The sequence below is a fragment of the Chinchilla lanigera genome, unplaced genomic scaffold (assembly GCF_000276665.1).
Source record: "Chinchilla lanigera isolate Chin_1 unplaced genomic scaffold, ChiLan1.0 scaffold00016, whole genome shotgun sequence".
Lineage (NCBI taxonomy): Eukaryota > Metazoa > Chordata > Mammalia > Rodentia > Chinchillidae > Chinchilla > Chinchilla lanigera.
The window spans coordinates 14401720-14418592 of NW_004955417.1; the positions used below are offsets into that span (position 1 = coordinate 14401720).

General features: G+C 38.8%; 1 pseudogene; it reads left to right on the forward strand.

Annotated features, from left to right (window-relative positions):
* Window positions 1-15833: 15833 nt before the first annotated feature.
* On the forward strand, window positions 15834-16552 carry LOC102011867 (annotated as a pseudogene).
* The last annotated feature ends 321 nt before the right edge of the window (window positions 16553-16873 follow it).

Below are 16873 nucleotides of genomic sequence, written 5' to 3' on the forward strand. Positions count from 1 at the left end.
CAATAAAGACTAGCCATGGGAAGCACATGATCAAATTTCCAAAATACAGATGACCGTTTAATTTGTGCTTTACCCTATAACCAGTTCTGAAATGGGGACAAGAGTCCTCATTACTACATAATGTACATCAACTTAGCACATTCTGTAGGTCAAGGCCTGAAACCTTCTATACTCCACTTCCAGTCACCAGTATTTATGATATGACCACAAATGAATAAAAGGGGTTAGTCTTCACAAAACTGGAAGTTCTATTTTGAGATATGACTTCAGATACTGCAGGATGCAAATGTTAAAAATTGAACAGAAATGGATGCTAGCTCTCTGATTTTCTGTTTTTGCATTATTCTCAACAGTAGAAAGTGCTCTTAAAAGCTTATGATTTGTAATGTCAAAGGGATCATGTCCATCCCTGTATCATAACAGTAACTGGCCCTGTGGAGAAGGGATAACATTCCTACTCCTGGTTCAATTTCCAGGTCCAAGAGAATAGGGTAGTCAGTCTGCCCATTTCTATGGCAGGAATGGAGGTAAAATGATGATATCTATACTAGGGGTGGGACAAGAAGTTACTGAAAGAAATATTATACCTGCAAAAAAAATAATAATAACTGTCCTATATACTTACCATATGCGTATATATGTACCAAATATGTATTTATATATGTTATGCATTACTCATATATTCAATTTCATTTTTATTTATATCTTTACCAACTTTCTTTGTGTCTCACAAATGTTTGTCTTGCCCCATACGTCATTTATTCCATTTTCTGAGAGGTTAAGTTTATAATTCACCTCCTGCACTTTGGTTTCTATGCAGTTTTAAGGAAATGATTTATTTATTTTTAAATACTCATTGTGAGTCTACCCTGTCCTGGATATTATGCTAGAACACAGACCCTAGCCTCAGAAAGATTACCATCTAATTGAAGAGGAAACCAATATAGAGAAAATTACAATTCAGTAACATGACTTAGGTAAACTCCGAGCACTTAGAAGTGCACAGTGTAAGCATCCAACCCAGGATAGGAAGATTTGAAGTCTTCCTAAAGCAGATGGCAAGACTGTAAAAGAGGTGCCACAATTGTGGGTGCCTTAGTTACTCTGTCATCGAGACAGTATCCAACACTCACAATTTAAAGAAGGAAATGTTTATCTTGGCTTACAGTTTGTAAGGTTTCAGTCCATAGTCCACGGGCTACAAAGCAGGGTAGCATACCAGAGAGGGCTGGCAGAGGATAAGAAGCTCAGGGCATGGAAAATAGGAAGCAGAGAGCCATCAGGGGAGGAGGGAGGGAGAGAGACCTTTCCAGGCCACGCCCCCCACAGCAGCCCACCTCCTCCAAACAGACTTCCCCTCCCAGCGTCACAGTTAGCTGTAAACTCATTAGTGGATTAATCCGCTGATATAGATCATGCTCCCATGATCCAATCACCTTCTAAAGCACCCTATATGACCATATGAGGGTTTAGGGAAACACCTAGGTACAAATCATAACAATGAGAGACAGTGAAGGCTTCAATTATGGGAGTGTGACAGGCGTATGACCTGTCAATTAGCACTTCCTTGGAGATTTCTTGTGTCCTCCTAGAAAGCAATCTACATGTGGCCTCATCTTTAAGGTGGCTTGTATGTCACGTCCTTCACTGGCCACTGTAAGGAAGCAACACCTCCAAGGCATACACAAACACAAATATGATTGCCATGAAGGCAAGGACTTTATCTATCTCCAGAGCCCAAATAAAGTAGGATCTTAACACCATGTAGTTAGTGGGTAAAAGCTGAATGAACTAAAGCCATTCTCCCCTGAAGAATGCCAGTGGCTATCCTCCTAAACCACATGGAATAATCCATCTGCAGAGTAAAGCAATGTGGAATAAAAGAAGCAAAGGAGGAGGAGAAAGAGGTAGGGAGGGGAGGAGGAAAAGACGCAGAAGAGAAGAGGAGGAGGAAAAGGAAGAAGACAGAGATAGCAGATGGAAAGACTCTTAGTCTACCTATTAACATGTTCTCTAAAGACACAATTTGCAAGTTCACTTTTCTTATCCTTTCTTTATCTTTTCCTACCCTTCCAGGAGTTCTCATTCTTTCCTTGAGTTTTTGAAAGAGCCAGAGGGTAGAAAAAACTGCAGTGGTGATTCTCAAAGTTTATTTTTATTGTGTTTCTCTCACATCTCCTCACATATTTATGTTAGATACTATTGTGAGTCTCACATTATCCTCAGAATCTTAAAAGGGATTATTAGCATAGTTGTGGCTTTCTCTCTTTAAAATAAACCCCATTTTACTTGGAATTTTTATTGCTCAAGGGACTGTCTTTTTCCAGATACACATAATACTAAATATTTTAATCAAATATGTAATCAAAAATATTTTCCATTTTACTTCCTTTATTTATTTAATTGATTCATGTTACCCATTCCTCTTAGAAAAGAATTAATTTGGAATAAAAGCTCAGCTTTTATATTCCAAAATATGAGAAAATAATTCTTGTTTCTGGGACATATGAACCATTAGGCTAATTGTGCATTGTTTAGCATAGTCATGTATAGTTCAAGAATAGATTTTAAATTATGTCTGCAAATATTAAATTAAATCAATTGCTTTGGGATATGTCTGTCACAGTTAAAGTGTTTAGTTTAATGTATTGTCCAAATTTGCAATTGCTATGACAAAATACCTGATGCTCACAACATAATGGAGAAGAGGTTTCTTTTTGGCCATGGCTTCAAAGGTTTCAGTCCATGGTGGCCTGGCTCCAACACAAGAACATCATGGCTGAAGGGCCTGGTGGAGCAAAGATATTTATTTCATGTTAGGGAAGCAGAGCACAGAGGAAGAGTGGAAATGAGAGATACACCCTCCAGAGACACCTTCCCAGGGACCCACTCTAACATTCTGACTTTTGTTGTTCCATAGGTTGCTGACTTCTGGCTGCATTTTATTCCTCCCAACTCTTATATCCAGCCATGCTTATTTGTGATCCACACTTCTGGTACTGATTGATGTGCTCACTTCAGAAGCACATGTACTAAAATGGTTACTGATTCATCACATCTGCCAATATTTAGGAAAAAACCAAGTGGAAAGCTTAAACAGAGAATTAAAACCAAAAGAAAGACACAAACTACCAAAACTGGTTCAAGAAGAAATAGATTCATCTCACCCCAGTAAGAATGGCTATCATTAAGAAATCAACCAATAACAAATGCTGGCGAGGCTATGGAGAAATAGGAACTCTTCTCCACTGCGGGTGGGCATACAGACTGGTGAAACCACTGTGGGAGTCAGTGTGGAGATTCCTCAGTCTCATTCAACCCAGCCATTCCCCTTCTGGGTATTTTCCCAGAAGATTTAAAAATATCAGACCACAGAGATGTGCACCCATGTTTATAGCAGCACAATTTGTAATTGCTAAATTGTGGAAGCAACCCAAATGTCCATCCACTGAGGATTGGATAAAAAAAAATTGTGGTACTTTTATATAATGGAATATTACTCAGCTATAAATAAAGATAAACTTGAGGCTTTTACAGGTAAATGATCACAACTAGAGACCATACTCATAAGTGAAATAAACCAGGTCTCCATGTGTAAGCAACATATTGTCTCACTAGTGTAAGAACCTGAAAGAGTGAATAAAAATTAGGAGGTATGACAGACATTGTGAAATGAAAGGAAAATGCTTAAAAGTAAAGAGCAACTGGGGTGAGGGAACAGAAAAAAGAAAGAAGGGGAAATTACGTATGTATGTATATACAGGATAGCTAACATAGTTGTACTACTGACCTATCACTTTACTGAAAGGAACAGTTAATGATTAATTATTTGATCAATCTTGTATGTCTCTATTTGTTTTCCTGAGAAACCACTTTGAAGATATCAATACGTAATGCAACAACTATTGTTAATTTCCTACCACTTTGTCTGTAACTCTGTATTGTTTATATTGTTCTTATGCTATTTTGTAAATGGATGTCTATTTGTTAATATGTTTTCCTTCTTTTATTTTTAAAATAAACTAAAAAAAGTTATTGGTACTATCATTAAATGTGTACAAGGGATGATCAAAAGACAAAAAAAAAAAGAAGAAATAGAAAACCTGAACAGAAATATGATAAGTGGAGATATTGAATCAGTAATTTTTTAAATTCCCACAAGGATAAACCTAGGCCCAGATGCCTTCACCATGGAATTCTATCAAATAATCAATAAAGAATTAATACCAATTGTACACAAACTCTTTCAACAATAGAAAAGGAGTAAACACTTCTCAAGTCATTCTATAAACTTAGTGTTAGCTTGATACCAAAACTAGACAAGCATAACAGAAGATAATAAAGCTATAGAGCACTCTCTGAGTAGGTTGCAAATGGGCAAGAAGAAGAAATAAAAGGATGCAGATTGGAAAGGAAAAGAAATTATTTTTGAAGAAGGCCTGCCCTTGCTTAAGAATCCTTAGGAATTAAAAGAATTATTAGAACTAGTAAATGAAATCAGCAAAGTTGCAGGATGCAAGATCAATATACAAAAATTAAACTTTGTTTTTATATACCTAACGTGATCAATCCAAAAATAAAATTAAGAAAGTAACCCATTTATAATAGCATAAATGAGAACACATACATAAGAATACATTTTAGGAAAGATATAAAAAAATTATACTCTAGAAATATTATGTAAAGAAATTAAAGTGGATTTAAATAAGTGAGAAAACATCCCATGTTCCTGGATCATAAAACATAACATTGTTAAAACATTAATAATCTCCAAACTGATCTGTAGATTCAATGCAATTACCATGTCCATCTCAGATGAAACCTTTGTACAAATTTTGAAATTCATGTAGAATTGCAAGAGACCCAGAATAGTCAAAATAATTTTGAAAAAGAATAAAGTACTTCTCAATTTCACAACTTACCACAAAGCAACAGTAATCAATAGAGTGTGCTACTGGCAAAAGGATAGACATGTAGATCAATAGAATAAAATTGTAAATCTAAAAATAAACCCATACATCTAGGTCAACTGATTTTCAACAAGAGTGACAATATCACTAAATGATGAAAGAATAATTTTTCCAACAAATAGTGCTGGAACAACTGGAGAGTCATGGCGGGGGGTGGGGGAGGAGAAAAATAAAAGAAGGAGGAGAAAGGGGAAAGGGAGAAGGAGGAGAGAGGGGGAGGAGGTTGTTGGACTCTCGCCTCATGCCAAGTAAGAGTTCAACAAAAATTGGCAAAAGACATAAATTTGAGAGCAGAAGCTATAAACTCTTAGAAGAAAACATGAGATATATCTTCATCACCTTAGATTCAGCCATAGTTTCTTAGGTTTAACATCAAAACCCAGTAACAACAACAAAAGAAAAACAGATAAATCAGGTATCATTAAAGTGTAAAGCAAGGACTAAGGGACTCATATTTAAAGAATTCTTAAACTCAATAATAAAAGGACAACTCAATTTTAAAATGAGAAAATGACTGAAGAGACATTTATTCAAGGAAGAGATACAAATAGCCAATAAAACATGAAAAGATGTTCAACATCATTGGTCATAAAAGAGATGTAAATCCAAACCACAGGGAGATACCACTTCACACATACTAGGATGGATAGAATCAAAATGTTAGACAACAATAAATGTTACTGAGCATGTAGAAAAGTCAGAACACTCAAATCCTGTTGGTGGCACTATAAAATGATGCAGCAACTTTGGAAAGCAGTCTATGAGCTCCCCAAATTATAAGCCATAAAACCAGCATATGATCCAGCAATTCAACTCTTAGGTATATGTTGAGGAGATATGAAAACACATTCCACATACTCTCATATACTCAAATGTTTATAGTAGCAGTATTCATAAGAGCTAAAAAGTGCAAAAAATCCAAGTTTCCTTCAACTAATGAATGGATAAACAAAATGTGGTATATTCAGGAAATAGATTATTAAAGGATCATAGAAAGGAACAAAGAACACATATATTGTTATATCACAGATATTATGTTAAGTTAAAGAACCCAGTCACAGGGGCTGGGGATTTAGCTCAGCAGCAAAGCGCCTCCCTGGCAAGCGCAAGGTCATGAGTTCAGTTCCCGGTACCGGAGAAAAACCAAAAAAAAAAAAAAAAAAAAACCCAGTCACAAAAGACCACATACTATTTCATTTAGATAAAAGTCCAGAGTACAGAGATCTCTTGCTTTGTCAAAATATAGATAGATAGATAGATAGATATAGATAGATAGATATCAATATAGACATAGATATTTTTTAAAGTAGATTAATAATTTCTTAGAGCAAGGGGGAAAGAGAAATAAGAACAGAAGGTGAGGAAGGGGTGATCTAAAAAATAGGGAGCTTCTCGGGATAATGAAAATGTTCTAACATTGACTCTGGTGATGGTTGCACATATTTAGGAATGTACTAAAAACCATTAAACTGGATACTTTAAGAGAAGAATTGTATGGTATATGAATTACATTACAATAAACCTGTTAAAAACAAATAAATAACAATCAAATCCCCACAAGGGTTATATTTGATGACTTCTCATAACATTGAAAAGCTTTGAACATCTAGTGCAGATTCCTGAAGGTTTAGTTCCATGGATATGTTTATTTTGCAATTAATGAAGGTTAAAGGAGCATTCTATAAAATTGCTACTTTGGGGCTCAGAACTTCTAGTTATGACTCTAAACACAAATACCAGCACCTGTCAAATCTTTTAAAGGATGATTTATTTGCCTTATTAACAAATAAAGAGCACTAAGTTTCTACCAAAGAGAACAGAATAAAGAAAAAAGATTCAATGTTTTATTTGCTCATTGTTTAGAGAAGTATGTTAGTGAGTAATAGATAGGTTTAAACTTGCATCAGAAGTTCTTAAAAAGGGAATAATCCATTAAAGTCCATTTAAAATTTCTAAGAGTGACATGAATAACCAGAAGTAGGAGCTCAATGGGTATTTCAAGTTAAAATGACTGGCTATAGGCATGAAAATAAATAAAGCTATTAAGTTAAAGATAAAAGGAAAAGAAAAATATACATCCTGAGGAAGGAGTTATAGCAATACCTGGATAGGAGAGTGATAACAGAAACAAGAGTTAAAACTAGAAAAAAGAGAGAAGGGAAGAAAAATCATGTATGAAATATTTGAGTGCTGGAAAGTAAAGTGATTCTGATAAGATCCTTTTTTTACTATCTTCCCATGTTTACCAATGTCTAGCTATGCAAATGGACAACAACTTTTTCTCATGTAATAAAAATATTTTAAAATAGTAAGTTAAACCTGGTGATTTCTTTCATTGCTCCCTTGTAGTTGTTTCCTATGTTTGGCAAAGAAACATTTAAAACTAAGGTTTAGACTTAATCATTACTTGCTCTGTCTAAAGGAAAGTGGGAGGAACAAAAGCCTCTGAAGGAAATTATCTATATATTAAAAGAAATATGAATGAAAACAGGATTACTGAATACTTGTCAGTTACAGGAAAGCTAACTCATTCTCTGTAAGAAAAAATATTGCCTGATTAACCTATTAAAATTCTTTCAAAGGAAAATAAAATTGTGGAGGAAGGGGAATCATGAATGCATTTTACTTTTGAAAAAATCCCCCCAAATTTTTCACACCAATAACTATTTCTTTTTTTTTTTTTTTTTTTTTTTTTTTTTTTTTTTTTCTCCGGTACCGGGAACCGAACTCACGACCTTGCGCTTGCCAGGCAGGCACTTTTGCCGCTGAGCTAAATCCCCAGCCCCACCAATAACTATTTCTTAATTGAGTTATCCTAGGAGCTGGAAGAGTTTTATTATGGATAAAGAATTAATGGCAAAGCAGTACAGGTAGGGATATTATTAAATGGAAATGTGTAAACTGTGGTATTTCCCAATGAATAAATCCTAGGTGAATCTAACTTACCGGTTTATTGGGTTTTGGAGAAGTGAGTGCAAATCTCTAAATTTGAAAATCACATTAAATTTTTATGGGAAGTTATATGACAAAATAAAAGAGTTAACTATTCAATACAAAAATGGCAGAAGAATTTTGGCTTAAGTGTAAGTTAACAAACATGTTAGTGGGAAAATTACCCAAACTGTAGATAGAAATGGATTTCACTGCTGAGTCACAATGAGGCACAGAGATCTAGGCATCACTGAGGCTGTTCTTTAAAGATATTGTAATGTTCTGTTAGTGCTCCAAAGGTTACAACAAAGTTATTAGGAATAAGACTATACACATTGACTATATTATCCACAAGCAACATTGCTATTGGTTCTGCTCCCAGTACCTCTGGTTGTTAAACTTAGAGCATTAATAGAAGGACCTGCCATGCAGCGCATGCCTTTCTGCTATGCACAACAATGTCACGCAGCATGAACATGCTTGTCCATCCAGACAGAATGTGGGTTTGCTGCATTAGTTGTGAGAACCCAAATGATGTTTCCTGAATCTGCTTGGCACTAGAAAATGGAAAGGATGACTTGGACACTTTCTGAGAAGCTTCAATGTGAAGGAACCCTAGAGATGCCAGAGGGTATAAGTAGGACAACACCCTTGTCTACGTGCACTTCAAGTCCACCCCGAGAAGTTAGGCTATTGCAATACGGGAGAGGTGGTAACCATCCTACCTGGAAGGTATGACTTTGGGTGTTAAGAAGCAGGGAAAACTGAACTTTTATTAAGTAATATTCCTTGTTCCTATATTATATCAATATTTATTTTCTGGTTATTATGTGCTGACCATTGTTCTAGAAGCTAGGAATGTAGCAGTGACCAAAATAAACCTAACATGAGAGAGATTAGTGCTATGAGGAGAACAAACAGATGTGATGGAGTGCCTTCTTTGTATAGGATCCAGAAAAAGGCTGTCTGAGAGGTGGCTCCTGACCTGACACCTGCTGAGAAGAAGGAGACTGCTGCATGAAGACGTAAAGGAAGAGCTTTTAAGCAGAGGAAAGAGCAAGAGCCAAGGTAGGAAGGATCATGATGTGTTTAAGAAACAGAAAAAAGGGTTGGGGTGTAGCTCAGAGAGAGAATGCACGCTTAGTATGCAGAAAGCCCTGGGTTCAATTTCCAGCACACACAGGCACACACAGACACAGACAGACACACACACTCTCTCTCTCTTTCACACACACACACACACATACTCACACACACACACATACACAAAAACACAAAGACTAGCTACATAGCTCAGTGAGCCTGCAAAAATTGGACAGACAAGACTGGAAGAACATGTGGTTCTTCCCTTTTAGAGTCCCCTACAGCCTGACAGCAGGAAGAGAGCAAGGTAGCAATTACACAGAACATGAGAAGCGCACACAGATGAAACAGCGGAGAAAGATAATAGGTTGTGAAGTATAGAGCTCTCAGAAAGAGCTATGAGCATAACACTAGGAGAAGGAGCTACAAACACACAAAAGCCTGGAGACCAGGCTGAGAGAGAGCTCTCCTATGAGAGCAGCAAAAGAGAGCAAAAAAGCTGCTGACCAGGGCTGGCAAAGGGGCTGGAGCTTGAGCTCTTGGCACTGTAGGATTGAGGGGTCTACCAAGTCCACCTTTCTTTTCTTTTCTGTGGGAATCAGGATACAGGACTCACTCAGGGTTTTATTCTTTTATCTTGAGTTTTTATCCAGTTAAAATACAATGCACTGTTAGAAGACGGCACTATACCTTATTACCTCACAGTGCACTACTAGGGTTTTCATTTCTTTGGGTGAAACCTCTGTTAAGAAAGAACGGCACTTACTGGGCCACTGTGGGTACCAGATGCTGATCACACACACCTCACTCAGGTTCCTAAGTAACCATGTCTGACAACTTGGGGCTGGGATCCAGAAATTTGGTAAAACCAAATTGAAGAAGACAGATACTCAAAAGATAAATCCACTGGCTTAAAAAGAAATGGCGGCACAGAAGAAGCAAGCAGGTAAATTGTAAGGAGGTACGCGTCCCCTCCGTTGTGTGGGATCAAAAATAATGCTGCCTGAGAGAAGGCTGCCTGAGTGGAGCACTGCGCACTGTTCATTGTGCTCCTTGTAACCACTCAGCTTTATAAGATTCAAGTTTAATGACTGCACTGTCCCTTTTACATCATGAATGGCAATTGACTGGCAACGTAGGCAGCATCTCCCTCTCTACTCTCCCTGTCTGGCAGCAAGGAAGGAAAAGAACTTTGTCTTGGTAAAGAAAGAAGCTGGGTAGGGGGATGATGAAATCAGAAGTAAAATCTGAGCTGACCCAAGGTGTCCTGCAGGTTGTAAAATGCAGCTTAATCATAATGATTTTTTTTTTTTTTTGCTGTTTTACAAATGATTTTAATGATTGGAATGCAATTCTAAATATGAAAATAAAATTTTAAAACCTGAAAGAGAGAGCATGGAAGCACCTTGATAAAGGATTTGTAAATATGAGTATAGCCCTTCCCTCTTTATAACTTGGAAAGGGGTTGTAATGTGGTTCTTGCTGCTTTTGAACAGAATAGAGTTAATAAGGGCTTAAGGAGGCCCTGGAGCTGGTGTTATGAACCAGGTTTCAAAGTCCTGGGACTTCCTTCACTGTGGGACATGAAGAAAATTACTTAATTCTTTAAAGGTTCGGTTTTCTCATCTGAAAGAATGCTAGCCCAAGAAATTGTCTGTACAGAGATTGTCTGTATGGATAATTTAAATGAAAAGCCTTGCCAGATGAAATGATATTCCATGATCTTTCCTCTCTGCTAAAGACTGTGGCCCATTTTCACAGGCATGGTTGGGTATTCAAGGAGGCCTAGCCTGGCTGGGGAACGGGGACTTTATAGACTCAAAGAAGAAGGAGAGACAAGCAGGTGAGGTCACTGGAAAAGCTAGTGCTGCTTACCAGGCAATGAACAGAGGAAAGATGCATGGAAAATGAAATTTAGCTCCATACAAAAAGGGATTCTGAGTAGAAAGGCTGTGGAACTCCTGGAGTAATGCATTTTCTCTCTTCTTAATACAGGAAGCTAACACACACATTGATTTTAAGGGTCTTAGAAGACAATACATCTAAAATCACTTATTGCCAGGATTTTGATAAAGAAACCAAACACAAGTACTACCAACTCCGCTTGCCAGAATTTAAACCAAGTTAAGCTCAAACTGATCTACAACATATCCAATGAGGGAAAACATTTTTATGCAGCCTCAACTAGGATTCTAGCAATCTTCAGCTGTAGATATTCATAGGCCTCTTTAACACCATGTTAGTCTAGGTTCAGCTCAATTACTTCTTGCCAGAAAAATGGGTTTTTCATTTGGACATGGCTCAGTGCCAGACTGTACAGGGCTTTGGATATATTGAAACTCTTGAATGTCACCAGTCACAGTCAATGCAATCTCAGCTCATGTGATTTTAGTTAATGCAATCGTTTAAAGAAATGAGTATCCTGGTATCATAGGGGCTGCAAAGTCCATTGAAATGACATCTAGTGAAGGGGGGAGTCAGGAGACCTATCTTAAGGCTCTCCATTCTATTAATAAACTAAATGTAACACTTAATTGGATAAAGTGACAGAGGTCTAATATTTCTCATTCTTACATACACAAAACAGGTTCAAACCAGTCTAGAAGATATTCAGGCATTCACCCTGTGAATTGGCCAATTTAGTCTGAGGCAAGGAGGCACTCCCAAACATACCAGACTCCTTGCAAGTATGTTAAGTGGTACTGATGATGGCCAGGGCTGCCAGGGATGTCAAAAGTATTTAAAAATGAGTAGAACAAAGCCTATCACCCTCTGGGTGGGGACACAGTTGATTTTAAGGTGATATGATTCCTTGCTTGTGATGAGTGCAGGAGGCCCCAAGCCAAGGATCTTACCTGACACAGGCACATCAAGATAATAGAAAGAGTGCTGGAGTTGCATCTATTATCTTTACAAAAACAGTGAAAATGAGGTTATCACTAATATTAGCAGCATTTACCTTGTTTCCTTTATTTTCTTTGTTTAATTTCCTTTTAGAAGTGGCAGTACATCCTTGCAGTATGTACAGACTCTCTGTTACTTTCCTGGTGTTTGAAGCTGGCACTCCCACTTGCTAAATGGATAGCAAAGGGTACATCACTTAATTTTGCAGTGCCTTAATTTCCCTATATACAATGGTGATAATAGTAGCATGTACTTCTGCTGAATTCTATTATAGGAATTTATATACATATTGTATTAGTCATTTTCCTGTTGGTGGGACAAAATACCTGACACCTGCAATTTAAAGGAGGAGAGGCTTATTTTGGCTCAGTTTCATTGGGTTCAGTCCACGGTATGCTGGCTCCAAAGTAGAAACAGCATGGTGAATGTGATTGGTGGAGAAAATCTGTTCACAAAATGACCACTGGGAAGCAAAGCAAGAAGGGAGGAGCCAGGAACAAGAATAAACCCTCCCAGGTCACATCCCCATTAGCACACTCCCAAAAAGACCCAACTCCTAACAGCACATTCATCTACTGACCTTATCAATGGATGAATCTATTGATAAGTATAGAAACCCCATGATCCAATCACCTTCCATGAGACTTTTGGGGGACATTTTTTATTTAAATCATAACAATCCACCTCTGGCCCCCAAAAGACTCATGTTCATCCTATTATGCAAATATATTTAGTTCATCTCTGAGAGTTGCCAAAGTCTTAATATTTCCAGCACTGCTGAAAAGTCCAAATCCAAAGTCCGCTCTGAGACTCAGGGCAAACTCTTAGCTAGAAGTCTATATACAAATCACAAAGAAAGTAAAATACTTTCAGTGTGCAGTGACATAGGGTAGACATATTCTTTCCAAGAGGAAGAAATAAAAAGATAAAAAGGAATGGGCCAAAGGCAAGACTGAAAGCCAGTAAATCCTGTATCTCCATGTCCAGCACCCACTTGCAGCAGGCTGTGGTGGGATATGAGTTCAAAAGGATGGGGCAGATGGTTGCAACCTGGCTGGTTGTTGCCCACATGGACTCTCTCTTGGGTTGGCTCCACTCACTGAACAATCTAATGTCAGTCACTAAATTTGAAGAAGTAATTTTTAAAAGCTACCAACTAAGAAAAGGACAGGTCCAGATGGATTCACTGTCAAATTCTATAAAAACTTTAGAATAAAGATACATAACCAATAATCTTCAAACTTTTTAAGGAACTGGAAAGGGTGGCATAACTTTAAAGTTATTCTTGGAAGCAGCTACTACACTGATTCCAAAACCAGAAAAGAACCAACCAAAAAAGAGAACTATAGGCCAATCTCTTTAGTGAACTTAGATGCAAAAATCCTCAACAAGCTATTGGCAAAGAGAGTGCAACAAATCATCAGAAAGATCATACACATATCCAAATAGGCTTTATCCCAGGGATGCAGGATGGTTCAACACACACCAATCAACAAATGTGATATACCACATTAACAGAAGCAAGGACAAAATTCTCATGATCATCTCAATAGATTCAGAAAAGTGTTTCACAAAATTCCACATCTATTTATAAAAACTCTGAAGAAAATAGATATAGAATGTATTTATCTCAATTTGATAAAGGCCATCTAAGACAAACCAACAGCCAACATTATATTAAATTATGAGGGCAGGGTACATAGCTCAGTGGTACAATGCCTGCCTGACAAGTGCGAGATCCTAAGTTCAATTCCCGGTACAAAAAAAAAGCATATTAAATGATGAGAGGATGAAAGCTTTCCCTCTAAAATCAGGAACAAAACAAGGATGTTTCCTATCACCACTTCTGTTCAAAATAGTTCTTAAAATCTTAGCCAGAGCAATGAGAAAAGAGAAAGAAATAAAAAGGATATAATAGGAAAGAAGAAGGATAAATTACCATTATTGGCAGACAATATGATCCTCTACATAGAAGACCCCTCAAACACCAAAAGTCTCACAGAATTAATAACCAAACTCAGTAGTGTAGCAGGATACAAAGTTCATACTCACAAATCAATAGCATTCCTACACACCAATAATGAAGTCACTGAGAGAGAAATTAGGAAAAAAATACTATACACATAGCATCAGGTAAAATGAAATACTTGGGAATCACCTTAACCAAGGAAGTGAAAGACCTCTACAATGAAAACTAGTGTACTCTGAAAAAGGAAATTGAAGAGGGCATCAAAATATGCAAAAATATTCTTTGATTCCAAGTAAGCAGAACCAATATAGTAAATGGCTATACTTCCAAAACTGTTATACAGATTTAATGGAATCCTAATCAAAATAATACCAATAACATTCCTCACAGAACTAGAGAAGACAATGCTGAAGTTTATTGGAACCAGAACAGACCTAGAGTAGCAAAAGCAATTCTGAGTAACATGGGAAAGGTGGCATGCATCACAGTTCTGGACTTCAAGTTATACTACAAATCTACAGTCATAAATACAGCATGGTATTGACAACAAAACAGACTAGTGGATCAATGGAACAGGATAGAGAACACAGAAACAAATCCAGGCACAGGCACACCCATGGCTACCTTATATTTGACAAAGGGGCTAACTACTTTTGGTGAGGAAAGATCGACCCTTAATAAATAGTGATGGGAAAACTGGCTATCTACATGCTAAAGATTGTATCTAGCGGGCAGGGATATAGCTCAGTGGCATAAGTGCAAGTTCCTGAGTTTGATTCCCAGTACCAAAAGAAAAAGAAGATTGTATCCAGACCCACATCCCTTAACATACACTAAACTAAAATCAAATGGATCAAAGATCTAAATAGTAAAACAGACACACTTAATCTGCTGGAAGATAAAATAAGCAAAATTCTTGAAAACATAGACATAGGCAACGACTTTCTGAACAGAACCCCGGTTGCACAAGAAATAATACCAAGAGCCAACAAGTGAGATCATTAAAAATCTTAAATTAAAAATCTTCTGCACAGCAAAGGAAAACACCAGCAGAATGAAGAGACAACCACAGAATGGAAAAAAAAATTTTTTTTGCCTGCTACTCATCAAAGAACTAATATCTAGAATAGATGAAGAATTCAAAAAAATTAGACCCCCCCAAAAAAAAATTTATAGCCTAGTCCCAAAATGGGCATCTAAATAAATTGACATTTCACAGATGAGCAAGTAAAAATGGCCAATAAATGCAAAAAAACTGGCGCAGCGTGGGACCCTCCCGCGGGCAGGTGCCTGGCCCATCGCACCCAGTCCCGGGAGTGCCCAGGGCTGGCGGCGGCCGGCCAGGGTTGACCAGTTACCTTCTCCGCAGGGCAGCGGCGAGGGGACCAGAGTCCAGCTTCGCGAGGAGCCGTGCCCGCCACGCCCGAGGGGATGGACGGCTGCCCCAGAGGCCCGGCGCGCCTCGGACCCCGCACTGGCTGGCTGCCTCTAGCTGCTTGAGCAATGCGTTTTATCCACCACCTCCTAGGCCTTGTTTCTTGATTTGGTGGCGTCGTGCCTGGAAAGAAATGGAAGAAAAGGAGCGATGTGACCTATTCCGATGGGTCCTCCTGCAGTGAGGCCTGGTTGGCATTTGCAGAGAAGACACAGCAAGGAAATCTTGTCTTTGTGGAGGAGGGTGAGGAAAGAGCAACAAGGTCTTATATTTTATATGATTTTTAAAAAACCGTGCACTTTGATTGTGGTGGTGATATAAACTAGTCCAAAAGTTATTTTTCTATTGAGAAGAGAGAAGAGTTAGATTTTTCTTTTTCCTTTTTGATTCCAGCCTTTTCTCCCAGTGACAAGACATAAGTCATAGACACCAGAGAATAAGGTGGACCTCAGGAATCCTGAAAAGACTGAGAAGCTCCCGTCTTCCTCAGGAGGGAAGAGTGGGGTGTTTTCAGTCCTCTCTGGTACCTAAAACAAAAAACATGAGTTGTGGGCCATGGAAAGGAGACAAGACCAAATCTGAATCCTTGGAGCTGCCCCAGGCAGCACCCCGACAAATCTACCATGAAAAACAGTGCCAGAACTTTGTGCCCTCCATGCCCTCAATAACGTCTTCTAGGACAGCAACGCCTTCATATAGAAACACTCCAAGAGATTTTCCAGAGGTCTCCAATTACCATGGTGACACCATACAAGAAGAGCATTCTGGGGGCTGGGGATTTAGCTCAGCGGCAAAGCGCCTGCCTGGCAAGCGCAAGGTCGTGAGTTCGGTTCCCGGTACCGGAGAAAAACCACAAAAAAAAAAAAAAAAAAAAAAAAAGAGCATTCTGGGAAATGGGGACTACAGTGTGAATGTCATTATGGCCGCACTTCAGACCAAAGGCTATGAAGCTGTTTGGTTGGACAAGCGCAGGGATGTTGGTGTCATTGTTCTCACTAATGTCATGGGATTCATCATGAATCTGCCTCCAGCCTGTGCTGGTGACCACGCAAGCTCAAAAGGCAGCAATGGATCTGCGTCCGAGAGGTAGGGGGAGCCTACTACAGCCTCGACTCCAAACTCAAGATGCCCGAGTGTATTGGAGGGGAGAGCGAGCTCAGGAATTTTCTAAAACATCACTTGCGAGGAAAGAACTGTGAACTCCTGCTGGTCGTACCAGAAGAGGTGGGAGTCCATCAAAGCTGGAGGGCTGATGTGTGACACAGTTCTGCCCCAGCTGCCCCTTGCCCCACCCTCCAGGCCTCTGCCATGTGCTGTGGCCTCTCCCGTGGGCCTGCCCTGGCCACTTTCCCAAACACTCATCAGGTTTCCCCTTACAATCTGCCAGTGCAGTAGGACAGGTGTGTGGACTGTCTCAAGAACCACCTTCTGTCTATGCCTGGGGAAGGAAGGGAGGGGCCCAGGCCCGAGGGCCGGTGTCAGGAGCCTTGCTACCATCAGAGAAGGCACGGTGGGTCCCAGCTGTTTGCCCCTCTCTCTGAAGACCTGACACAGGTTCTGCTGGAGTCACCGCTGCTACTC